Source organism: Suncus etruscus, chromosome 1 (assembly GCF_024139225.1).
Source record: "Suncus etruscus isolate mSunEtr1 chromosome 1, mSunEtr1.pri.cur, whole genome shotgun sequence".
In the NCBI taxonomy this organism is placed as follows: domain Eukaryota; kingdom Metazoa; phylum Chordata; class Mammalia; order Eulipotyphla; family Soricidae; genus Suncus; species Suncus etruscus.
The window spans coordinates 166,501,202-166,527,599 of NC_064848.1; the positions used below are offsets into that span (position 1 = coordinate 166,501,202).

Below are 26,398 nucleotides of genomic sequence, written 5' to 3' on the forward strand. Positions count from 1 at the left end.
GTCAGCAAAGCAAGTGCCCCACCATCTGACCTATCTCTTCAATACTATTTTTTTCTTTTATGTGTGTTGTTGTTGGTGGTGGGGTGTTAGGTCATACTTGGTTGTGCTCATAGTCTACTTCTTGGTCTTTGCTTAGAGATCATTCCTGGCAGTTCTCAGGGGAACATTTGTGGGTGTAGGAGATCAAACATGAGTCAACATATGCAAAGTGTATGCCTTACCCACTGAATTATCTCTCTGGATCCTGGATTATTTTTGGGGGGTACTACACCCAGTGGTGCTCAAAAATTACTCATGACAATCTTGGGGGATCATATTGGATGCTAGAGATCAAACCTGAGTTGGCTGCATGCAATGCAAATGCCCTATCATTGTGCTATCTCTCTGTCTCTGGTCCCTGGATATTTTCCCTTACTCTTTACTACAATATATTGTGTAGGTGTGATTATTATTCCTTTTGGGGGGGTTTGGTCACATCCGGCAGCGCTCAGGGGTTATTCCTGGCTCTATGCTCAGAAATCACTCCTGGCAGGCTGGGGGACCATATGGGATGTTGGGATTCGAATCGCCGTCCTTCTGCATGCAAGGTAAATGCCCTACCTCTATATTATCTCTCCAGCCCCTATTCCCTCTTTTTTTGTTCAAATAGTAAAACTGAGGTATAAAGTATTTTGACTGTGTTTTTTTTTTGTTTGTTTGTTTTTGGGCCACACCTGGCTCAGGGGTTATTCCTGGATCTGCACTTAGAAATCATTTACCTTGATGGTGCTCAGGGGACCATATGGGATGTGGGGGATTAAACCTCGGTCTGTTCTGGTTCAACAGCTTGCAAAGCAAATGCCCTACTGCTGTGCTATCACTCCAGCCCCTAGTATTTTGATTATTTTTGTCCCCCCATTCACAATACAGACCAGGCAAAGGGCCTGGTTTGAGGTGTATATGGGGAGCATTTACTGTACCTCCTCTTTCTATACAGTCAGTGTAAAGAACACAGCCTGTGTTAAGCATTGGCAGGCCTTATCTTTTCTTTATATATATATATATATATATATATATATATATATATATATATATATATATATATATAAAAACAACCTTCCTCAGTGCAACATTCCCATCACCAATATCCCAAGTGTCCTTCCTCCCCACCCCACACTGGCCTGTACTCTAGACAGGCTTTCTACTTCTCTCATTCAGTCACATTTTGTTATGACAGTACTCAGTGTAATTATTTCTGTGACTGCACTAAACAATCCCTGTGGAGAGCTCATGTTGGGAGCTGGACCTGGGGATGTGAAGAGAAAGGAACTCTTATTCACTGCTGGTGGGAATGCCGTCTAGTCCAACCTTTGTGGAAAACAATATGAAGATTTCTCCAAAAGCAGGAAGTTGAGCTCCCATATGATCCAGCTATACCACTCCTAGGGATATATCCTAGAAACACAAAAATACAATACAAAAATCCTTTTCTCACACCTATATTCATTGCAGCGTTGTTTACAATAGCCAAACTCTGGAAACAGCCTAGATGCCCCTCAATAGATGAATGGTTAAGGAAACTATGGTACATATACACAATGGAATATTATGCAGCCATCAGAAGAGATTAAGTCATGAAATTTTCCTACACATGGATGTATATGGAATCTATTATGCTGAGTGAAATAAGTCAGAGGGAGAGAGATAAACACAGAATGGTCTCACTCATTTATGGGTTTTTAGAAAAATGAAAAACATTTGTGTACTGATTCTCAGAGACAAAATAGAGGAAGTATTTTGATTTTTAAAGATCTCAAAGCCAGTCAGTAAATATTGATGCCAAGTGTTAGATCAACTTTTACTTTGAACTACTATTTATTGCCTTGAGAAGATAGAAGGACTGCACTTGCAGTCTCTTGTGTTTTGTTTATTTATTTTTGGACAGGGACACACATGGTAGTGCTCAGGGCTTGTTTCTTTGCTACTTATTTCCTGGCTGGCTTGGGGAACCTTATGAGGTGGGTGCTGGGGATTGACCCTTGTGCAAAACAAACACCCTCTATATAATTCAGTCTTTAGACTTTCAGTTCTTGCTGTGAATCCCCAGACAAAGGCAACTCAATGGAAGTCCATGATGAATCCCCAGACAAAAGACAAATCAATGGAAGTCCATAAGATGAAGGCAAAATATTTCAACCCTGGAGTGAGGGATATAGTTCAAGTGGCAGAACACATGCCTTTCATTCTCAAGGCTCTGGGTTCAGTTCTCAGTACTGCACTCTCCAGGACCTTATATCCTATCCCCAACCACCACTGCTGTTGTGGGCCCCACAGCTAACAAAAAGAAAATAAACCTTGAGGTTAGAGTAATAGAATAGCGGGTAGGACATTTGCCTTGCACACAGCTGACCAGGTTCAATTCCCAATATCCCATATGGTTAGGTATGTCCCCCAAGACATCCAGGAGTAATTTCAGAATGCAGGAATAATCCCTGAACACCACTGGGTGTGCTCCACCCTCCCAAAAGAAAGCAGAGGAAAATAAACCTAGAACTCATTTGGCCTTAAAAAACATCTTTTTTTTTGGCCCGGAGAGATAGCACAGCAGCGTTTGCCTTGCAAGCAGCCGATCCAGGACCAAAGGTAGTTGGTTTGAATCCCGGTGTCTAATATGGTCCCCCGTGCCTGCCAGGAGCTATTTCTGAGCAGACAGCCAGGAGTAACCCCTGAGCACAGCCGGGTGTGGCCCAAAAACCAAAAACCAAAACAAAAAACAACAACAAAAAAAAACATCTTTTTTTTTTTTTGGGGGGGTGTCACACCTGGCAGTGCTCAGGGGTTACTCCTCGCTCTAGGCTCAGAAATCTCCCCTGGCAGGCTTGGGGGACCATATGGGATGCCGGGATTCGAACCACCATCCTTCTGCATGAAAGGCAAACACCTTACCTCCATGCTATCTCTCCGGCCAAAAAAAAAAAAAAAGTCTTAATCTTGGAGATTTTAGCTTGAATGAGCCAAAAAGTCCCATTTTCTTAAACTATTTTGTGTTGGCTTTTTTCATTTTTGACAAGAATCCTAAATGATCTGGAATTGTTTATTTATTGGCCTTTCCCATGAGGTTGTGATTTCCTCAAGAAAAACCGTAGTCTCTTTTTTAGTTTTATATTCACAGGTCCAAGCATAGTATTTATAATTTGCATTCAAGATATGTTTGTATCAATTAAATTATTTCACAAACATTTATTATAGGTCACCTATGCCAGAAGCTAGTTAGAAATGGGAGAGAGGGGGCCGGAGAGGTGGCGCTAGAGGTAAGGTGTCTGCCTTGCAAGCGCTAGCCAAGGAAGGACCACGGTTTGATCCCCTGGCGTCCCATATGGTCCCCCAAGCCAGGGGTAATTTCTGAGCGATTAGCCAGGAGTAACCCCTGAGCATCAAACAGGTGTGGCAAAAAAAAGAAAGGAAGGAAGGAAAGAAGGAAAGAAAGAAAGAAGAAAGAAAGAAAGAGAGAAAACGAAAAAAGAAAGAAAGAAGAAAGAAAGAAGAAAGAAAGAAAGAAGGAAGGAAGAGAGAGAAAGAAAAAAGAAAAAAAGAAGAGAGAAAACGAAAAAAGAAAGAAAGAAGAAAGAAAGAAGAGAAAGAAAAGAAAGAAAGGAGAGAGAAGTGAATGTAGCTATTGGAGCTTAGGGAAGAATAGCAACTGTAAAAAGAATAGCAACAACAAAAAAAAATAGCAACTGTTGGGTCAGAGAAGTATAGGGAAACATACCCATTGCTAGAATTCCCAGGAAGTATCTCTAATCTTTTTTTTTTTTTTTTTTTTTTTTTTTTTTTTTTTTTTTTTTGGCCACACCCTGTGACGCTCAGGGGTTACTCCTGGCTATGCGCTCAGAAGTTGCTCCTGGCTTCTTGGGGGACCATATGGGATGCCGGGGGATCGAACCGCGGTCCGTCCTAGTCTAGCGCAGGCAAGGCAGGCACCTTACCTCCAGCGCCACCGCCCGGCCCCCGTATCTCTAATCTTGACGAGACACTATGAGCTTGACTGATGTGATCTAGAATGAAATAACATGCCAGGTTTCTTCAGGATTGTCCATGGTTACAAGAATGTCTAGGGGCTGGAGAGATAGCATGGAGATAGGGCGTTTGCCTTGCATGCAGAAGCTCGGTGGTTCGAATCCCGGCATCCGATATGGTCCCCTGAGCCTGCCAGGAGCGATTTCTGAGCATAAAACCAGGAGTAACCCTTGATTGCTGCTGAGTGACCAAAACAAAACAAAAACAAAAACAAAAACAAAGAATGTTTGGAAGATGCCTGTCTCCCAAAATGTTGTACACACCAGGTTTCAACCTGGTCCTGTCACAGAAGCCGTGCATTTTTTGCTATACTTCTCTATGCTGCTTGAGTATTGATGTATTCTCTGTAAAGTGATTTTGCCCTGATCACTTCACAGTGGTATAATGAGGAGCTAAAGAAGTTTAGAGGGGCTAGAGAATTAGTATAGTGAGCAGGCAGGCACTTGCCTTGTACTGGCCTATCCAGGTTCTATACCCAGCACCCAATATAGTCCCCTGAGTACCACAAGGAGTGATCCCAGAGTAGAGCCAGGACTAAGCCCTGAGCACTGCCTGCTGTGGACCAAAAAGAAAAACAAAAACAAGAAGAAGAGGAGGAAGAGGAGGAGGAGGAAGAGGAAGAGGAAGAGGAGGGGGAGGAGGAGCAGAAGAAAAAAGTAAAGATGAAGACAGAGAAGATGTAGAAAGAGGAAGAGAAAGAATGAAGATGAGGAAGAGAAAGAGGAAGAAGAGAAAGAGGAAGAAGAAAAGAAAGTGAAAAAGAGGAGGAAAAAAAAGAAAAGAAGAAAAAGAAAAGGAGAAGAAAAAGAAAAAAAGAAAATTCTACTGCAGTGGTTCAAGCTTACTCCTGTCTCTGTGCTCTGGCGGGTCAGGCTTTGAAACCATGTAGGGGTCAAATCCAAGTAGGCTGTAAGGTAGGCAAGCACCTAACCTGCTGCACTATCTCTTTGATCCTTCATTGAAAATATTTATGAGTAGAAATAATGAATTTTTTTTTTTTGGTTTTTGGGCCACACCCAGTGGTGCTCCTGGATTACTTCTGGCTCTGCACTCAGAAATCACTCCTGGCAGGCTCTGGGGACCATAAGGAATGCTGGGGATTGAACCTGGATCTGTCCCTAGCATAGTTCAAGGCAAATACCCTAGCACTGTGCTATCACCTTGGCTCCTTTTTTATTTTATATAATTTTTTTTTACTTTGGCTTCTTCTTACAATTGCGTGTGTGTGTGTTTTTGTGTGTGTTGTATAGTATCCTATATGGCACAAGTCTGGTTTGAATTTGTTTAGTGTTTATTTTGCATGCTTTTTATTTGTTTTTAAATTTTGGACTATATCCTACAGTGCTCAGGGTTTACTTCTGGCTCTGTGATCAGGGATCACTCCTGGCAGGTCAGGGAGATCATTCCTGCAATCAGGGGAATAGATGGAGTACTTGGCATCAAATCTAGATCAGCTGTGTTGCAAGGCAAGTTCCCTACCTGCTATACTATCATTCTGGACCTGTTTCCTACTTTTTTTTTTTTTTTTTTTTTTGGTTTTTGGGTCACACCCGGCGGTGCTTAGGGATTACTCCTGGCTGTCTGCTCAGAAATAGCTCCTGGCAGGCACGGGGGACCATATGGGACACCGGGATTCGAACCAACCACCTTTGGTTCTGGATCGGCTGCTTGCAAGGCAAACACCGCTGTGCTATCTCTCCGGGCCCTTTTTTTTATTTTTTTATTTTTTTAATAATATAATTTTTATTTTGATCATAGTGGCTTACATATTGTTGACAATAATATTTTAGGTACATATTTACATAAAATCAGGGGGGATTCCCATCACCAAATTGTCCTCCCTACACCTCCGTTTTTGTCCTACCTCCCATATCCTCTTCCTTTACCCCCAGGGTTGCTAGAATATGTGGTTGTTTCCTACTTTTTAAAGTCCTGGCATATGTCAGCTAAAGAGAAGAGCATGATAAAACCACCAATGATCCTGCAAATACATTGCATCTTAAAATTCAGTTGTGATTGGGATGTAACTCAGCGGTAGAGCACTGATCTTGCATACGTGAGGCCCGAGTTTGATCCCTCAACATCATCAACAAAACCTCAAACACATGTTGCCCAACTCTTCCACAGAAGTCACAGAAGTCTCAGACAGTCAGAATGTTTATAATCACAGGTACCTGCCAGAGTACAGTGTCAGGACTAGCATGAATACCTACCTGTTTACAAGGACTACCATTTCAAAACATGTGCCATTGGATAGGTACTTCACATACTATTTTCTTTAATTCTCTGACAACCTTCTGAAGAAGGTGATATGAACTCCATTTCACAAATACTCAGCCTGTTTATGAAATTGATACAAAGTCAGTTTAGTCAGCAAGGAGATGGCTCAAAGGGTTGAAGCAAATACTTTGCATGGGGGAGGCCTGGTTCAACCCCAGCATCAAACATTCCCCCAAGCTTCACAGGGAGTGACCCCTGAGCAACCTCTGAGCTCTGCCCCTTGTGGCCCCAAGAACAAGGGAAAAGCCAACACAAAGTAACTTGGTTATTGACACTAGCAAAGAACTGAGATGGAATCAGCAGTTGATGTTTCTTACTGACCTACTCATCTACTGCTAGGTATCTTCAGGGCTGAATTTCTGTTAGACTATGGTGTGGTTGTTTTAACTTATTCATAGCTTGTTGCAGATGCGTATCTAATAGATACTTGACACTGAAAGGTTTCTAGGTCAGAACTTTCTCGGACTGAATTGTATTCTACCGTTGTTAGGATATGGTGGACTAGCATTTGTTTCTGTAGGTTTAAAAAGGGAGAAAATGCCTCTACATGGGGGGCATTTTGAAAAGATTGGCATTTTTAAGAGATGCTCATAAAATGGATTCAATTACATGGGAACAAAGAGCTCAAAAACAAGATAAAACCACAACTCTACACATACTACACTTTATTTTCCATATGGTGGAACAATGCTTTATGATATATCATATTATCTCTGTAGACATGTCTGAATGAAATGTGATAGCCAGATTTAAACTAGAAGTAGTCTGGCCAAATAGTACAGAGTTTAAGGTGCTTGCCTTGTACAAAAGTGACCCATGTTTGATTCCAGTGCCATAGATGGTACTCTGAGCATCGCCAGGAATGATTTGAGTGCAGAGCCAGGAATAAAACCCTGAGCAATGCTGGGTGTTACTTAAAAAACAAACAAAATAATTAGCTTTAGTTGGTTGGTCTGGGTCTAACAACAAAGCCCATAAATATACTAGTAATAGCCCAAGATGTACTAAATGATTCCACTAATATATATATGTATTTATGAATGTATGTATATATACTTATGTAAGATTATCGATTCCTTGAAATTCCAGTTTCCCATATTATAAATTATATTATACATATATAATATTATTATTATATTATACCATATTATAAATTTTTAAACTCAAAATATCCTAGAGATCATCTTAGCCTAGTGGAGATAGATAAAATACTTAAGTCCAGAAAAGTCAATTTTTTGTTTTCTTTTTTTGGGAAGCACCCAGTTGATTCTGGGGTTACTCCTATCTTGATGTTTCCAGTTACTTCTGATGTTTCTCAGGTGACCATGTGTTGTCAGGGCTCGAACCCAAGACTCCAGCATGCAAATCACCTGCTCCAACCATTTACATTTACCCATTCTTTTTTTTTTTTTTTTTTTTTTTTTTGGTTTTTGGGCCACACCCTGTGACGCTCAGGGGTTACTCCTGGCTATGCGCTCAGAAGTTGCTCCTGGCTTCTTGGGGGACCATATGGGACGCCGGGGGATCGAGGTCCGTCCTAGGCTAGCGCAGGCAAGGCAGGCACCTTACCTCCAGCGCCACCGCCCGGCCCCACATTTACCCATTCTTAAAATAAAAATTAAAGCTTGATTCATTGTATTATTTTCTCAAGTTCATTTATATTTTTATTTATTAGGTTTTTTTTTTTTTTTCTTCCCTTTTTTGGTCACATCCTGAGGTACTTGGGGATTGCTCCTGCCACAGGCGTGCTGAGGAGCCACTCCAGGTAATACTTAGGGGATTATGGGATGCCAGGGATTGAACCAGGGGCTCTTTCATGCAAAAAAAAAAAAAAAAAAAAAAAAAGGTACTGCAGCCCTTGAGCTATCCTACCTTTTTGTCCTACCTTTTTATTGTTGTTGTCGTTGTGTGTGGGGGGAGTTTGGGTAATATTTGGTATAGCTGAGGTCTACTTTCAGCTCTGTGATCAGGAGTGACTTCTGTGCTTGTGTGACCATATGTGGAATTGGGGATCAAAATGGGGTGAGCTGCATGTAAGTTAGTGCTTCTCAAATAGTGGGGTGTGTCCCCCATAGGGAGTACAAGGCTCCGTAAAGAGGGGCACAATTGACCTGGGCAAACACTGTCATCACAAGCTAAGCCCCGAGTTTATGTCTCTATACATCTCTGGAGCTGAGAGTTGCTGTGTCCTGCTTCAAACCCCACTTTGAAAAGCTATGCATTGCAGAATGTGTTCATTGTAGCCATTAATCCAGACATCGCCTCTGATTAAAAAACAAGCTCAAGGGCCGGGAGCGATAACACAGCGGTATTTGCCTTGCAAGCAGCCAGCCGATCCAGGACCAAAGGTGGTTGGTTCGAATCCCGGTGTCCCATATGGTCCCCCGTGCCTGCCAGGAGCTATTTTTGAGCAGACAGCCAGGAGTAACCCCTGAGCACTGCCCGGTGTGGCCCAAAAACAAAACAAAACAAAACAAAAAAAAAAAACAAGCTCAAATTATTTTATATATTTTTGTTTTGCAGGTTAAAGTTTTTTTTTTTTTAAATAAAGATACTATTTAAAGTCGCATGGGAGACACGAAAAGTGTTTTCTTCTACTTAGGGGGGCATGACAGAAAATAATTGAGAAGCACTGATGTAAGGTGAGTGCCTTAATCCCTTCTCTATCTCCTGTCCAAGTTATGAATTGTTATTTAAGGTTTTAAGCCACCAGATTGTACCTTCAAAATAGGTTTTTGAGTTCGTAGCATATCAAGGAGTTTGAGTAACTGGACAGGGATGCAGTAAAAGAAAAAAAAGGGGGGGGTTAAAATTCAGATAGAAGGGGTCAGAAAGATAGCACAGCGGTAAGGCGTTTGTCTTAGGCGCAGGATAGTGGTTCCAATCCTGGCATCTCATATAGATCCCCCGAGCCTGCCAGGAGCGATTTCTAAGCATGGAGCCAGGAGTAACCTCTGAGCACTGCTGGGTGTGACCCAAAAACCAAAATAAATAAATAAAATTCAAATAGAAACTCTACTCTAATTTAGCTCTTACCAGTCATGTGGTTTGTTATTTTACTTCTCTGGTCTTTCTCTCTGTAATGGAAATTACAACCACTATTACTGCCATTGTCATTATCTTCTTCTTCATCATCCTTATTTCAGGGTTGTTAGGAAGATTAAGGGGATAATAAATGTAAAGCACTTGCTTCCTGTGGTTCTGCACATTGATATATAGGACAACCCTCGAAATGTCAATTGCAGTTGCCACCTCTGTGTTTTACTTAAGCCTAACACATGGTAGGAATTTAAGAAGTTTTTGTTTAACCAAGTTGAACATGACACAGTCTTTTACTGAGTGACAATACTAAAGAGATAGTTACTTTGGACAGATTCCCTAAGAGCCCAGGTGTTCATTCACAAATTCCCAAGCTACCTTTTCTTTTTTTTTTTTTTTTTTTTTTTGGTTTTTGGGCCACACCCGTTTGACGCTCAGGGGTTACTCCTGGCTATGTGCTCAGAAATCGCCCCTGGCTTGGGGGGACCATATGGGACGCCGGGGGATCGAACCGCGGTCCTTCCTTGGCTAGCGCTTGCAAGGCAGACACCTTACCTCCAGCGCCACCTACCCGGCCCCCCAAGCTACCTTTTCATGCAAATCTATGTATGACAACATTTGACAGGCTCGGGTATTTATTACATGTACTAGAATATGTTCATGGTATTAAACTGTCCTTAGTTGGTTGTTTCAGAAGTACAATGAATTGGAAAGAATGTGTTTTGGTTTTACTAAAAACTGGTTTTAAATTTTAGCTTACCACTTGAATTGTGTGATCTTGGAGAGTGAGAAAAGATCCCTGAACTTTGGTCTCCTTACTTATAAAATATAAGTAATAATAAATTACTCATATCACAAGTTTATTAAGTATTCTTTTTTTTAACTATTTTGATAAATATTTTTGCTTCATTTTTGGATGACTTCTAGTGATATTCTTTTTCTCTACACTCAGGAATCACTTTTGAAAGTGCTCAGGGGACTATACAGGATGCCAGGAAAGCAGGCTTGGCTGCATGCAAAGGTAAGCAAGCGCCTTACCCACTGTACAGTTACTTTTTTTGTTTTTTTGGGTCACACCCAGCAGTGCTCAGGGGTTACACCTGGCTCTGCATTCAGAAATTGCTCATGGCAGGCACAGGGGACCATATGGAATGCCGGGATTCAGTCCTGGATCAACTGTGTGCAAGGCAAATGTTCAACCACTGTGCTATCTCTCTGGTCCCTGTATTATCACTTCTGGGTAAACTTTTTTTTTTTTTTTAAATCAAGACAAACACAAAGAAGAAGAAACTGTCTTCTTCCTTCCTCCCTTTCCTTCTCCAGTAGTGCCATAAGGTGTCAGTGATCGAACCACCCCTGACTCCCCATCATTTGCTTTTCAAGTGCTCAAACTGTAGAATGATCTTTCCACCTTATTTGTTTTTCTTTTTCTAGGCCACACCACATGGTACTCATGGGTTATTCTGGCACAGCATTTAGGAATTACTCCGGAAGATGCTCAGTGAACTGGGGTGGCAGTAAGTACCCAAGGCATGCCTTAGCCACTCTACTATGCTCCTCCTGCTTATTAAGACTTTTTAGTTGGTCCCTTTTGTTCCAAAAGTTTTCTAGTCACTTAACCACTAAAATATAAACAAAACCCTCAAGAATTTGTCATTTTTCCTATCACAATAAATAGGTGGTTTAGATCTGTAATTCCAAGTCTTATTAAGGTCCCAAAAATCATTATAATCTATTAGAGTATTAAAAAATTAAATTACAGGACTGGTGTGATAGCACAATGGGCAGGGCATTTGCCTTGCATGCTCTTGACCTGTTTTGGGCCTGAGTTTATCAGGAGTAATTTCTGAATGTAGAGCCAAAGGTAACCCCTGAGCGCCGCTGTTGTGGCCCAAAGACAAAAACAAAACAAAACAAAACAAAAAACCCACATTGATTATGTTTAGCTTACCTCTACATTCTTCAGAGGGTCTGTTCTAAGAATGAAGTTAAGAGTGTGATATTCGAGACCAGAGATATAATACAGTGGGTAAGGTGCATGTTTTGCAAGTAGCTGACCCAGGGCCCATCCATAAGGGGTATGGATTCTCTAAGTTCCTATGGTTCTCTAAGTTCCTCCAGGAATGATCTGAATGCAGAGCCAGGAGTAAGCACTGAGCACAGCCGGAAGGCCCCAAACCAGGGGTCTCAAACTCAATTTACCTGGGAGCCGCAGGAGGCAAAGTCGGGGTGATCCTTGAGTGCAAAGTCAGTAGTAAGTCTTGAACATTGGGGGGTGTGACCCAAACAACTAAAACAAAACAAAACAAAAAAGATTCCTCTTGGGCAGGGCCACAAAATGTTATATGGAGGGCCGTTTGCGGCCCGTGGGCCTCGAGTTTGAGACCCCTGCCAACAAACAAAGAAAACAAAACAAGCAGACAAAAAGTGTGGTATTCCAGGAGTCAGGGGAGATAGCTCAAAAGGAGTTATGCTTAAAACTCTAAATTTGAAATCCTGTACTACAAGGCCTCCAGAGCACATCTGGCTGTAGCCTTCGTGACTTCCTCTCCAGCAAAGTCAGAGGGACTCAGGTGGGCCTCCAGCCAACACAAGTGGACCTCAGCAGCATGGCATGTAGAGGCTAGCAGTGAGCAGCCAGGGAAGTATGTTGGCAGTGGGACCCGGGGGGCTGGGCAATGCTGGGCCGAATGCCTACTCATTATTCCCCCCTCTTTCTCACCTCCACTCCCTCAGAGCAGGGCAAAAACTTCTTATTCACAGGCCCCGAAGAAGGGTGGCGGAAGTCTTAGGAATGGGAAGCAAAGAAGGAAGAGAAGAACCCAGTCCAATTTCTCCTTCTTAGCTTCCCAAGGTGAAAAAACAATCCACTTGATGACGTCCGCGTGGCCCAGGAAGGAGCTGAGCGAGCCCAGGAGAGTGAAGAAAGAAAAAATGAAAGAAAGAAAAAGCAAAAAGAAGGAAGAAAGGGGCCGGAGAGATAGCACAGTGGTGTTTGCTTTGCAAGCAGCCGATCCAGGACCTGAGGTGGTTGGTTCGAATCCCGGTGTCTCATATGGTCCCAAGTGCCTGCCAGGAGCTATTTCTGAGCAGATAGCCAGGAGTAACCTCTGAGCGCTGCCAGAGAATGAAAGAAAGAAGGAAAAAAGACAGAAGAAAGAAGGGAAGGAAAGAAAGAAAAAGAAGAAAGGAAGAAAGAAGAAAAAAGGAAAGAAAAGAAGGAAAGAAAGAAAAAGAAATAAGAAGGAAAGAAAGAAAAGAAAGAAAAAGAGAAGAAAGAAGAAAGGAAAAAAGAAAAAGAATAAAGAAGGAAAGAGAAGAAGAAAAGAAAGAGAAAAAGAAAAAGAAGAAAGAAAAAGAAGAAAAGAAAAAAAAAAAAAAAAAAAGAGAAAAAAAAGAAAGCAAGAAAAGAAAGAGAAAGAAAGAAAAAGAAAGAAAGAAAGAAAAGAAAGAAGACAACGCTGGACAGAGGCCGGGCCTGTGCGTTTGTGCGTGTGGGTGGGGGCACCTGAAAGACTCCGCCCAGCGCGCGTCCGTCGCGCGCTCCCGCGAGGACGCACAACCCGCACGCGCGCGCACACACACACACACACACACACACACACACACACACACACACACACACACACACACGCACGCACATCCCCGCGCACGCAGTCGGGCCCGGCGGCGGCGCCGGGTCGGGCCTGTCAGCGGCGAGTCTCGCGAGAGCCGAGAGGGCGCCGCTGCCCGTCGGAGGAGGAGGGCGGGGCGGGGCGGGGCGAGGCGGGGCGGGGAGCGGCGTCGGCCGAGGCGGGGGGGCTGTGGGCAGCGGCTGGCTCTGGGCTCGGGGCTCGGGGCTGAGGGCGAGCGAGTCGGTGCCGCCGCCGCCGCCGCCTGCCAGCCTGCCTGAGCGCGAGAGAGCGAGCGCGAGCGCGAGCGGACGGGGCGTCGCTCGGCGCGCGCCCTTGGCGAAGGCCCGACAGCGCCGGGCAGCCCGCGAGCGAGCGTCCGAGGCGAGGCCTCCCGCGGGCCCCGAGGGCGCCCGCCCGCCCGCCCGCCCGCCGCCTCGCTCCTTCCTCGCTTCCTTCCCTTTGTGCCCGCCTCCCTCCGCTCCCTTCCCGGGTGCCGGCGGAGCGTTTGTGCGTGCGAGTGTGCGCGCGGCGCGGCGCGGCCGGGCGGACGCGAGGGCCCGGGCTCGAGGACGGGAGGCGGCCGAACGGACGATCCGCAGCTCCCTGAGCAGCAGCAGGCGGCGGCGGCGGCGGCTCCCGGCACTCGGGAGCCATCTTAGCTGCGCCGAGCCGGGCCCCTCCTCGCCCCCCACCCCCGCCCCGGGAGGCCGAGCCTGGGCTGGGCCCGGGGTGGGGTGGGGTGGGGTGGGTGGGTGGGGGCGCCCCGGCCCCCTCCCGGCTGGACCTGTCGGCGGAGGAAGGCCGGGTAAGCCGAGGCGCCGGGCTCAGCTTGGGGGGGGGGATGGGGAGGGACGGAGGGTGGGGGGCCGTGAAGGCGGCGACGGCCCTGGCCAGCTCTACCCCCGAGCCCTTCCTGCCTTCCCTCCCTCCCTCCCTCCCTCCCTCCTTGCCCCAGCCGGGGTCACCGGAAGAAAAGGGGTGTTGTTGGCCCGGAAGGTGTGGCCTACTGCTAGGGTTGGGGAGGGGAGGGTTGGGGGTGCATGCATGCACCCCGAAGCTCCCTCCAGACTCCAGATCCCTGGTCCCCTCTCTGCTCCTCCCTCTCTCTCCCTCTCTCTCTCCCCTTTGTAGTGTGCTTTTTTTCTCTCGGCCTTCTCGGAAGTGGAGATTGCTGGGTGAATGCCAGCCTCCCCCCCCCTCCACCCCACCCCTGTAGGAAAATCTATTCTCCTTCTTCTCTTGTTGGGGGTGATGGAAATATGTCCCCCCCCATCTCACCCCACCCCAGCCCTTCCCCCCCCCCATCCTTTAGCATGCTGCAATGCTGCAGAAGTCCCAGGCAGTTTTCTTCGTGCCCAGACCGGTGGAGAGACAGACAGAGAGACAGAGAGACAGAGAGAGATAGGCAGACAGACGCTGGAGTGGAGGGATGTGGGGGAGCTGGAATGGCGCTTCTTCCCCCTGGGAAAGGTTTTTTTTTAATCCTCCTCGTTGCTTTGGGTTTTTCAATACTATTCGATCATTGTGCAGCTTGTAATACTCTTCGCCCCCAAAGCTTTCCCTCGGACCGTGTGTTTGTGGCTGTTGTTATTTAAGGTAGGGAGCGAGGGGGCCCTGCTGTATAATATAGGACAGTTTTGCGGCTCCCTCTGCTAGACACTGAAGTTGACACCTTGGGGAAACATTTCCATTTCCAGGTTTCATTAGGATTGAAGTTAAAATGATTTCCTGCTCCGTTGTTGTATTTTTTTTCCCCCTTCTTCTTGGGACTCGTATTTCTTAAGAATGAGTAAAGATGATCGCATATCTGTAGATCGGCCATCTAATTGTCATTTCTTCTCCCCGAGCTGTGAGCTTTTAGGGTTAAAACTAGTTTTTACAGCACACCGAAATTGGAATTTTCTGAAAATGATCATGTTACAAGTCTTTGTTTAACAGAAACTTCTTTCCGAGGGGCATGAAGAAATCGTCATTGATTTGACCAGCTAGGTTGAGATAGATTTCATATGGATTTTTTTTTTACTTCATTTGTTTAAAGCAATAATTTGTTAAAAAAATATTTTTTAGCATGGTTGGGATCTCGTTTTGCATGCGTGAGATTTGGATTTGATGTCTTGAATTGCAGAAAAAAATTATAAATAACTTTTACTGGCTTAAAATAGTACTGGCTTTCATGGTAGAGTAAAAGAATGAAAAATGAAAAAATGATATTATAAAAGTCTTGTCAACTGCTCTGTAGAAGCCTACTGTTTTACTTTAAAAAATTTGTTTTGGGCCATACCTGACAGTGCTCACGAAATCTGGCGGGTTCTGTGGATCATGTGAGGTGCAGCGGGTTGAACTCCAGCAGACTACCAAGTGGCCTTTTATTTGGGCAGTAACTTACTTTGTAAACACCTCGAAATGCCATTTACACTTAATGTTGTCTGTAGAGTTTTTTTTTTTTTTTCTTCGGAGGGCCCACACCTAGCTGTGCTCAGGAATTTTTTATTCTTGGCTCTGCACTCCTGGTAGTGCGCTGGGGACCTTGTGGGATAATCGTGGATTGAATCCGACCTTATATAAGGCAAGAGTTCTATCTGTTGTATTGCTTGGGCCCCGGAACTGAGCTTTTTTGGGGGGATGGGGTCATACCAGCAGCACTTGTGTTACTCCTGGCTCTGCGCTCAGAAATTGCTCCTGGCAAGCTCAGGGGACCATATGGAATGCCGGGATTGGAACCACTGTCCATCTGCATGCTATGCAAACGGCCTATGCCCATGCCATCTCTTGGGCCCCAAATTCTTGATTTTTATCTGAATTCATTTTAACTTAAATAGCACTTCTTTAACATTTTTTGTTTGTTTGTTTTTTTGTTTGTTTGTTTGTTTTTGGGGTCACACCCGGCAGCACTCAGGGGGTTACTCCTGGCTCTATGCTCAAAAAATCGCCCCTGTAGGCACAAGGGACCATTGGAATGCCGGGATTCAAACCACAGTCTTTCTGCATGAAAGGCAAACGCCTTACCTCCATGCTATTTCTCCAGGCCCCTTAAATAGCACTTCTTATTTGAATAGTGTAGCATAGTGTTTTTCTCCTATAGGGTAAAATTATACCATAAGTTTGGTTTTTGTTATGATTTAATTCTGACATATTAATTTTGGGGGGGAATTTTTGGGCAACACTTGATAGTTCTAAGGGAATTACTCTTCTAGTTTTTCTAGTTTTTGTTTTTGGGCTATATTCGGCGGTGCTCCGGGATCACTCATGGCTCTGCACTCAGAAGTCACTCCTGGCAGGCTCAGGGAACTAAATGGAATGCCAGGGATTGAACCTGGGTCACTGTGTGCAAGGCAGACACCCTACCTGCTGTGCTATCTATCTCTCTGGCCTACCAGGGATTACTCTTTTTTTTTTTTTTTTGGTTTTTGGGTCACACCCCAGCAGCGCTCGTCTCAGGGGTTACTCTTGGCTCTATGTTCAGAAATCACTCCTGGCAGGCTCAGGGGACCATATGGGATGCCGGGATTCGAACCACCGACCTTCTGCATGATAGGCAAACACTTTACCTCCATTCTATCTCTTTGGCCCCGGATTACTCTTTTTTGTTTGTTTATTGGGCCATACCCGTTGACACTTGGGTTATTCCTGACTATGCGCTCAGAAATCGTTCCTGGCTTGGGGGACCATATCGGACTCTGGGGTATCAAACCCGCGGTCTATCCTAGGCTAGCGCTTGCAAGGCCAGATAGATGAGCTTTACCTCTAGTGTCACCGCTCTGGTCCCAGGGATTACTCTTGACTCTATTAAAGAATCACTTTTGACAGTGCTCAGGGGATTGATTAGGGACCATATGTAGTGCAGGGGATCAAACCAGAGTCAGCTGTGTGCAATGCTAGCACCTTATTAGTCCTTGAACAGAACTATCTCTTCAACCCTAGTATTGATTTTTGTTTGTTTTTGGGCCACACCTGGCAATGTTCAGTGGTAACTTTTGGCTCTGTGCTTAATAATCATTCCTGGCAATGATTGAAGGGACCATATGGGAATCAGGACTTAGCAAGGCGAGCACCCTACCTGCTGTTCTATCTCTCCTGCCCCTACTGGTGATATTTATAGAATTATACCTGTATAAACCAAGCATACTGCTCATTAAGAATGACTGCTTTTGGGCCCGGAGAGATAGCACAGCGGCGTTTGCCTTGCAAGCAGCCGATCCAAAACCAAAGGTGGTTGGTTCGAATCCCGGTGTCCTATATGGTCCCCCGTGCCTGTCAGGAGCGATTTCTGAGCAGACAGCCAGGAGTAACGCCTGAGCACCGCTGAGTGTGGCCCAAAAACCAAAAAAAAGAATGACTGCTTTTGGGGCCAGAGTAGATAGCACAGCAGGTAGGACATTTGCCTTGCACGTGGCCTACCAGGGTTTGATGCCCAGCATCCCTGAGCCTGACAGGAGTAATTTCTGGACACAGAGCTAGGAGTAAACCCCTGAGTCCTGCTGGTATGGCCCCCTCCCAAATTAAGAATGACTGGTTTTAAAGCCCAGAGTTGATAGTTAAATGGGCTTGCTTCATACTTTGCATGGCTGAAGTCTTGATTTTGATACCTGGCACCATTTGGCCCTCTGAGGCAATTGAGAGTGACCCATGAGTTACAGAGCTGGATGTGGCCCAAGAACAACAACAACAAAGTGCTTTTATTTTGAATAGAGGCCTAGAGGATTTTTATTAAACTGAAAGATAAGGATGTTTACTGGATACAAATTCATTACTATATTTCAGCATGAAATGGGCTATTAAAAAGAAACCCCGTTTTTAATTATGTAAAATCATTATCAAGGAAAAACTGCTTGAAGATTATTTTAGTTGATCTCTGATACCACTGTCAAAAGAATACTAGGGGCCTGAACAATTATACAGTTGGTAGGCTTCTTTCTTTGCAAACGGCTGACCTGGGTTCCATCCTTGGCATCTCATATGGTTCCCTGAGCCTGTCAGGAGTTATTCTTAAGTGTTGAGACAGGAGTAAGCCCTGAACATCTTAGGTGTCCCCCCCTCTCCCACTCCAAATAATGAGAGTTGTTAGTCTGAATTGGTAGATTCCAAATTGCTGTGGTTCTTGCTTCCCCCACCCTCCACTTTCCTTTTGGTTTTGGGCCATATCCAGAGGTACTCAGGGCTTACTTCTGGCTCTGCACTCAGGGATCATTCCTGGAAGGGATTGGGGGACCATATGGGGTGCCAGGGATTGAACCTGGGTGGACTGTGCTAGGCTAGACCTGCTCTCTCCTCAGTATGGTACTACTTATGTTCCTAAATTGTTCATCTACAAAATGGCAGTGTACATCACTTCCTGTTCTTTCACAACTGATTCTTTCTCTGAATTCCCTTTTAATGACTTAATTTTTGGCATTCTGGTAACTGATTTGTTAATTTGGTTATAATTTTAACGTTTTATAGTTTGAAGAAATTCTTATAGTCTACTGGGTTTAAAGACTTTGATAGTTTAATATAATCTTGACAGCAATTAAATTTGCTTATAAATTGAAAGATAGTTTCTCAAGTAAATTTAAACTACGTTTTTGAGGGCTAGAAAGATAGTACACCAGGTAAGGTGCTTGCCTTGCACATGACTGACCTGGGTTCAATCTCTGGCATCCCATTTGATCCTTCAAGTTTCCAGGAGTAACCCTGAATACTCCTGGGGTTATAAAAAACAAACAAACAAACAAAACCCCCAAAAAACCCCAATTCTCTCCCCCCAAGTTGTTTTTGTTTTTGTTTTTGTTTTTTTTTGGTTTTTGGGTCACACCCAGCGGTGCTCAGGGGTTACTCCTGGCTGTCTGCTCAGAAATAGCTCCTGGCAGGCACGGGGGACCATATGGATTTGAACCAACCACCTTTGGTCCTGGATCGGCTGCTTGCAAGGCAAACGCCGCTGTGCTATCTCTCCGGGCCCCTCTCCCCCCAAGTTTTAAAGAACTATAACAATGTACAGGACTGGAGAGGTAGAATAGGGGCTAAGATCCTTGTCTTGAATTTGAGACGTTTTTCTCTGGTTTGGAACTGCTTATGATGTATCTGTCCCTTCCCCCAACTCAGCCGAGAGCTATCCCTGAACATAGAATGAGTAGTAGCTCCTGAATACTGCTGGATATGGCCCCAAACACCATTCATTTCAGGAAAACACATTAAGGGCCAGAGAGATAGTACTGGAGGTAGGATTCTTTTCTTCTGACCCAGGTTTGATTCCCCAGCGTCACATATGGCCTCCTGAGTAAGCATAGCAAGGTGGGTAGGTGAGTGGATGGGAGCTACAAAAACAAAAAAAAAAAAACAAAAAACAACCACAGTAATTTAAAGGATCAAAGTATAAGTGAGAGACAGTATGTGGGTTAAGGCTTTTGCCTTGCATGTGGCCAAATTTAGTCGAAGTCTCCAGACCCCTAAGCAGAATTAGGAGTAAGCCCTGAGCATTGCCAAGTGTGGCCCAAAAAAGGGACAGGGTGAGTAAAGAACTCCAAACCCTAAAACTATGAATGAATTGAATAAATAAGTTTTGTAATTTTTATAACAAATTTTGCAAAAATGTATATAGCCATTAAATGTGTATAGTAAAAAACATTTTTTAGGGGTCTGGAGAGATAGCATGGAAGTAGGGTGTTTGCCTTGCATGCAGAAGGACAGTGTTTCAAATTCCGGCATCCCATATGGACTCCGGAGCCTGCTAGGAGAGATTTCTGGTGTAGAGCCGGGAGTAACCCCTGAGCGCTGCTGGGTGTGACCCTCCCCACCAAAAAAAAAAAACAAAAAAACCCACCAAAAATAAAAATTCTTTGATCTGTATATAACAAGTTTTTTTTTTTTTTTTTTTGGTTTTTGGGTCTCACCCGGCAGTGCTCAGGGGTTACTCCTGGCTCCAGGCTCAGAAGTCGCTCCTGGCAAGCATGGGGGACCATATGGGACGCCGGGATTCGAACCGATGACCTTCTGCATGAGAGGCAAACGCCTTACCTCCATGCTATCTCTCCGGCACCTGTATATAAAAAGTTAATTTGGGGGCTTGAAGATAATTCTTGTGGTATAAACTGCTTGTTTAAGACATACAGGGCACTGAGTTCAAGTCCCAGCACCACACAGGAATCTTCCTTACCTCTTGCACCACTGGGTGTGGTCTCATGGCTCCCTAATACCACCAGCCCATGTATGACCAAGCGTGATCACTATAAAAGTAAATGCATTAATTTTTATTTTATTTTATTATTTTATTTGGGTTATTAGTCTCTTTTCTGTAAGTGGGGAGGCCATACCTAGTGGTATTTAGGGCAACTCCTGACACAGTGCTTGGAGGTTTCTCCCAGTGGAAATCAGGGGACTGTGTGTTGCTGGGGGTCAAATCAGGACCTCCCTCTTATAAAGCATTTGCTCTAGTCCTTTGAGCTATCTCCCCAGCTTCTCAAAATTAATTATATCCATAATTCTTTCTTTCTTTTTTTTTTTTTTGGTTTTTGGGTCACACCCAGCAGCGCTCAGGGGTTACTCCTGGTGCTATGCACAGAAATTGCTCCTGGCAGGCTTGGGGGATCATATGAGATGCTGGGTTTTGAACCACTGCCCTTCTGCGTTCAAGGCAAACGTCTTACTTCCATGCTATCTCTCCGGCCTCTATATCCATAATTTTAGAAATTAGGAGGTTTGGGGCTAGAGCAATAGTACAGCAGGCAGGGCATTTACCTTCCATGCAGCTGACCTGGGTTCAGTCTTCTGCATCCCATATTCCTCTCAAGCCTACCAGGAGTAGTTTCTTTCTTTCTTTTTTTTTCTTTTTTAAATATGGAATGCTTCATGAATTCGCGTGTCATCCTTGCGCAGGACCAGGAGTAACCCCTGAGCGCCTGCTGGGTGTGGTCTAAAAAACAAAAAAAGAAATTAGAAGGTTTTCTTTCCTTTTTTTTTTTTTTTGGTTACACCCAGCAGCACTCGGGTTACTCCTGGCTCTGCGCTCAGAAATAACTCCTGGCAAACTTGGGGGACCATATGAGATGCCTGGGGATCGAACCAGGCCCACCCCAGGGCGGCAGCATGCAAGGCAAATGCCCTACTACTGTGCTATCACTCCAGTCCGCGTATTAGAAGGTTTTCTCTTTTTTTTTTTTGTGTTTTTTGGGTCACACCCAGCAGTGCTCAGGGGAAACTCCTGGCTCCTTGCTCAGAAATTGCTCCTGGCAGGCACGGGGAACCATATGGGAAGCCTGATTCGAACTGATGACCTTCTGCATGAAAGGCAAACACCTTACCCTCATGCTATCTCTCCGGCCCCTAGAAGGTTTTCAATATGTATTAAGTTCAGGATTCCTTGATAATGCTGTGGTCCCCTGAATACTGCCAGGAGTGAGAGCACATCTTTAGTGTGCCCCCAAGCAAAGACAAAAGAATGAATTGCAGTTCAGGGTATTTAATTATTTTTTCTTTTTGTTTCGTTTTGGTTGGTTTTGGGCCACATGTGTCTGTGTTCAGGGCTTACTCCTGTTTTTTTTGCTCAGGGATCACTCCTGGTGGGCTCAGGGGAAGGTGGGGGACTATATGGGATGCTGAGCATTAACCCATATCCTACCATCAAATCTGCATCCTACCCACCATACTATCACGCCAGCCCTCCAAGGGGTATACTTCTTTTGTTGTTGTTGCTGGTTTTTTGTTTCTTTTTTTGATCATACCTGGTGGTGCTCAACATTTACTCCTGGCTCTGTGCTCAGGAATATGGTCCCTTGGGGGACCATATGTGATGCCAGGGATTCACCCAGATCTGCCTTGTGCAAGGTCTGTGCCCTACCTACCCCTTCTACCCCTGCCACACTCGGCAGTGCTCAGGTGTTACTCCTGGCTGTCTGCTCAGAAATAGCTCCTGGCAGGCACGGGGGACCATATGGAACACTGGGATTCGAACCAACCACCTTTGGTCCTGGATCAGCTGCTTGCAAGGCAAACGCCGCTGTACTATATCTCCGCCCCCCCCCCTTTTTTTTTGTGGTTTTTGGGTCACACCCGGGACCATATGGGACGCTGGGATTCGAACCGATGACCTTCTGCATGAAAGGCAAATGCCTTACCTCCATGCTATCTCTCCAGCCCCCTTTTTTTTGTCTTTAATATCGAGCCATTCTCAGTTCTGTTCAAGGACTATTAATTGGCTCTCTGTTCAGGGATTACTCCTGGCGATTCTTGAGGGATAAGTGCTTCTAGGATCAAACTAGGTTGACTTCATGTAGGGTAAGCCCCTTAAATTCTGTACTGTGTATGTCTCCAATCCTTGGAGCACATATTTAAATGCACAAGGTCTCAGGTTCAACTCCTAGTATAATATCCTGAGCATTGCCAGGTATAGCTTTTAAGTGCTATGTCCCCAAACAAACAAAAACAATTATAAAATTGATGTTTTAGATTTCTTTGGGTTTTCTTTGTATCACACCCAGTGATGCTTGGGGGGACGGTAGGAGGGGGCTATGTGGTGCTCAGTTTAGAACCCTGGATTCCTGCATGCAAAACATGTGTTCCAGTTCATTGAACTATTTCCTGAGCCTCAATGTTCCATCATTTTTTTTGGAGGGGGGGGTCACACCTGGTGGCGCTTAGGGGTTACTCCTGGCTTTGAGCTCAGAAATCGTTCCTGGCAGGCTCGGGGGACCATATGGGATGCCACTGTCCATTCTGGATCAGCTGCTTGCAAGGCAAATGCCCTACCACTGTGCTATCTTTCCGGCCCCTGAATGTAGTTTCTTAATATTTTTATATGGATGTACCTGGTATGGATACAAGCCATACTGATGCTGAGGAAACATGTGATTTTAGTTAAGGTAGTACTCTTTGTTGTTGCACAGAAACTCTAGGGCAGTGGTCCTCAAACTATGGCCCGCTGGCTACATATTCTATTTGTATCTGTTTTGTTTCTTCATTGCAAAATAAGATATATGCAGTGTGCATAAGAATTCGTTCATAAGTTTTGTTTTTACTATAGTCAGACCTTCCAATGTCTGAGGGACAGTGAACTGGCCCCCTGTTTAAAAAGTTTGAGGACCCCTGCTCTAGGGTATGTGTTTCACTATATTCTTTTTTTTTCTTTTTTTAAAGTTTGTTACACTATATTAACACAAACATTTTTTGCTTGTTTTTGGGACCTAGTGCTGCTCAGGATCACTCCTGGTGGAGCTCTTACCATATGGTAAGAACCTTCCCCACTGTACGATTCTCTGACTCCTTTCCCTTTTCTGTTCTTGCAAGGACCCAAGATCTCACACACTTGGTTGTGTCTGCCTACTTCATTCATTCTGGCACTTGCTGGGTGTCACAAGCTTGATTTCAGTGCGTGCACACACGATTACCTGGGGCCATACTGTTTAGTTGTGGTGCTCCTGCACATAATCTTGTGCTGCTGACTGAAGGCTGCATACTTCATTTGTGGTACCTGAGCATAATTGGTTGCAGTGTATCAGAAACTAAACTATAGGTTTGTGCTGAGTGCATTTGGGGATTGTAAGGATCAGACTTTCTGTAAGACTAAGAATTTTCAGATGGGGGGCCCAGAGAGATAGCACAGCGGCATTTGCCTTGCAAGCAACCGATCCAGGACCAAAGGTGGTTGGTTCGAATCCCGGTGTCCCATATGGTCCCCCATGCCTGCCAGGAGCTATTTCTGAGCAGATGGCCAGGAGTAACCCCTGAGCACCGCCGGGTGTGGCCCAAAAACCAAAAACCAAACCAAAACAAAACAAAACAATAAAACAGAAAGGACAGACAAACAAACCACAACCACCAAAACCTAAAAAGGGCACTAGAGAGATATTAGTGGGGGGAAAGTGTTTGAAGTGTTCAGGTATTTTCCATAGCTCTGTAGTATTCAGGGTCCTTTAATTGTTGCCTTGGGTCATGATATGGATGAATCTCCCCTTTATGTCTGGTATTTCCCCTTCTGAGGAATCCTGGGCAACAACCAGGATTCAGCGGTATCTCTGTGTGATGCATGTTTTGAAGACTTGGTTAAGATCACTTGTACACACAGTAGCCGCAAGGCTGATAAGGTCATGAAATCTGGATGGTCTAGGGAAATTATGACATGTTGGACTTAAGTGGAGCCTTAGTCTGAGTCCCAGTTGTAACAGGAGTGTAGCAGGCACTGGAACTTCTCTCTAAGTGCTTTGCTTTGGGAAGTTTGCAGGGGTGGTCTGACCAAAGAGTACAACTTGGTTGTTAGCAGTCAAATGTGGAATGGCAGGATACAAATGGTTTAGTGTGATACTGGGGTCTGTGCTAGTAGTCTCCAGAACTCTAGGGGTTTCCAGGACTATACCTGGCAATGATGGTGGGGGTTATACAGAATATTGTATTAAATTTGGGGCCTTAAAGTTGTAAGGTATGAGCCCTTGACCTCTGAGCTATCTCCCCAACCCCAAAGCACTCATATTGCCATTGAGCCCCCATTTTGGTCAGCTATTTGTTTATGAATAAGAGCTCTTCTCAGAAATTTACCCTCAGAGTCTTGTTATGGTGAGTAAGATCCATTGTGGTGTACATGAGCACTGCTGAAAACACTGATAGGATAGTGTCTGCTAGTGACTCCGACCATTGTTTATACCCTATGTAGTAGTATTATTTTGGATTTTTGGGTCACACCCAGTGACACTCAGGGGTTACTCCTGGCTATGCGCTTAGAAATTGCTCCTGGCTTGGGAGACCATATGAGATGCTGGGCATTGAAAACCAGGTTCGTCTTGGGTCAGCCGTGTGCAAGGCAAAGGCCTTACCGCTGTGCTATTGCTCCGTCCTCTATCCTATGTATTATTTTTGCCTCCTTTTCTTAGGTTGTAGACTTACAACCCCCCTCCTACTCTCTGGGGTTAAGAATTTTACAAGTGGGGCTGGAAGAATGTCCAGTTAAATAAGGTGCTTCCCTTGCTCATGGCCGACCTGGGTTCGATCTCCAGCTTTCCGTATGATTCCCCAAGTCCTGTCAGGAGTGATTCCTGAGCGAAGAGCCAGTACTAATCCCTAAATGCAGTCATGTGTGGCCACAAAACAAAACAACAAAATTAAAAAGAATTCTATAAGTGAAAAAGTGTCTTTATTATATCTTGCTGCCCCGTGGTGGTTGTGTGCGTGCATGCGTGCTTGCGCGCGCGTGTGTGAGAGTCAGTCCTGGTGGGGTTCGGGGAGGCTATGGGAATCCAGGAATTTCACTATAGACTTTCACTATACAAAAATATATTATACAAACTTAGGCAAAAAATTTTTGTTTTTTGTTTTTGAGCCACACCTGGCGGTGCTCAGGGGTTACTCCTGGCTGTCTGCTCAGAAATAGCTCCTGGCAGGCATGGGGGACCATATGGGACACCGGGATTTGAACCAACCACCTTAGGTCCTGGATCAGCTGCTTGCAAGACAAACGCCGCTTTGCTATCTCTCCAGGCCCTAGGCAAAAAATTTTTGTTTGTTTGTTTTTTGAGCCACACTGGCGGTGCTCAGTGTTTAGTTTACTCCTGGCTCTGCGTTCAGAAGTCACTCCTGACAGGCTCGGGGGACCTTAGGGGATGACAGGGATTGAACCTGGGTCTGAGTTAGCAGCATGCAAAGCCAATGCCCTGCTGCTGTGTTATCGCTCTGGCCCCTCGCAAAATTTTTCTAACATCACAAAATTCATTACCAAGTAACATTTTTTTTTTTTTTTTTTGGTTTTTGGGCCACACCCGGTGACGCTCAGGGGTTACTCCTGGCTTGGGGGACCATATGGGACGCCCGGGGATAGAACTGTGGTCCGTCCTAGGCTAGCGCTGGCAAGGCAGACACACCTTACCTCTAGCGCCACCGTGGTGGCCTCAAAGTAACATTTTTTTCCTTAAAACCATACTTTGCTTTGTTTTGGCACTACATTCAGTTGTGCTCATGGCTTGTGCTTTATGCTCAGAGGTCATTCTTAGTGGAGTTCAGGGTATTATATGGGGTGCCAGGGATCAAATCCTCCTCAACTGCATGCAAAGCAAGTGCCCCACTTGATGTACTATTGTTACGGCTGTGTTTGTGTGTGTGTGTTTTCTTTGGGTAACTAGACCAAAGTGAAATTGTTGGATCACATGATAGCTATTTAAAAATATTTTTGAGAACCTCCATACTGAAGCATAGTATTAGAAGCTATTTATAGTCTTACCCAGTGTACACAAAGGTTCTCTTTTCTGCATAAACTTGCCTATGTTTATCACTTGTCATTTCCCACCCTTTTAAATTTGGGCCACACTTTGCCCTCTTTGTCAGGAAATACTCGTGACAGTGCTTGCAGGATCATATGGGATGCCAGGGATTCCTATTGGGATGCTCACAGGATAGTGCTTGCAGGACCATATGGGCTACCTGATCCCTATTCCTTTATATCTATATTTTTTTCT

At 44.8% G+C, this 26,398-nt stretch overlaps 1 protein-coding gene and 1 non-coding gene across 2 annotated transcripts in view; both read right to left on the reverse strand.

Moving 5' to 3' along the window:
• Positions 1 to 884: 884 nt before the first annotated feature.
• On the reverse strand, positions 885 to 1,017 carry LOC126031169 (small nucleolar RNA SNORA51). The gene has a single exon (XR_007503246.1). It is a non-coding gene; the product is annotated as a small nucleolar RNA SNORA51 (small nucleolar RNA).
• Positions 1,018 to 8,143: 7,126 nt separating this feature from the next.
• The window catches only part of GIT1 (GIT ArfGAP 1), a 195,184-nt gene continuing 176,929 nt past the window's right edge, over positions 8,144 to 26,398 (reverse strand). The window contains exon 22 of the transcript XR_007494842.1: positions 8,144 to 8,153. The gene's annotated coding sequence lies outside the window, so the exon portion shown is untranslated. The remainder of the gene's footprint in view (positions 8,154 to 26,398) is intronic.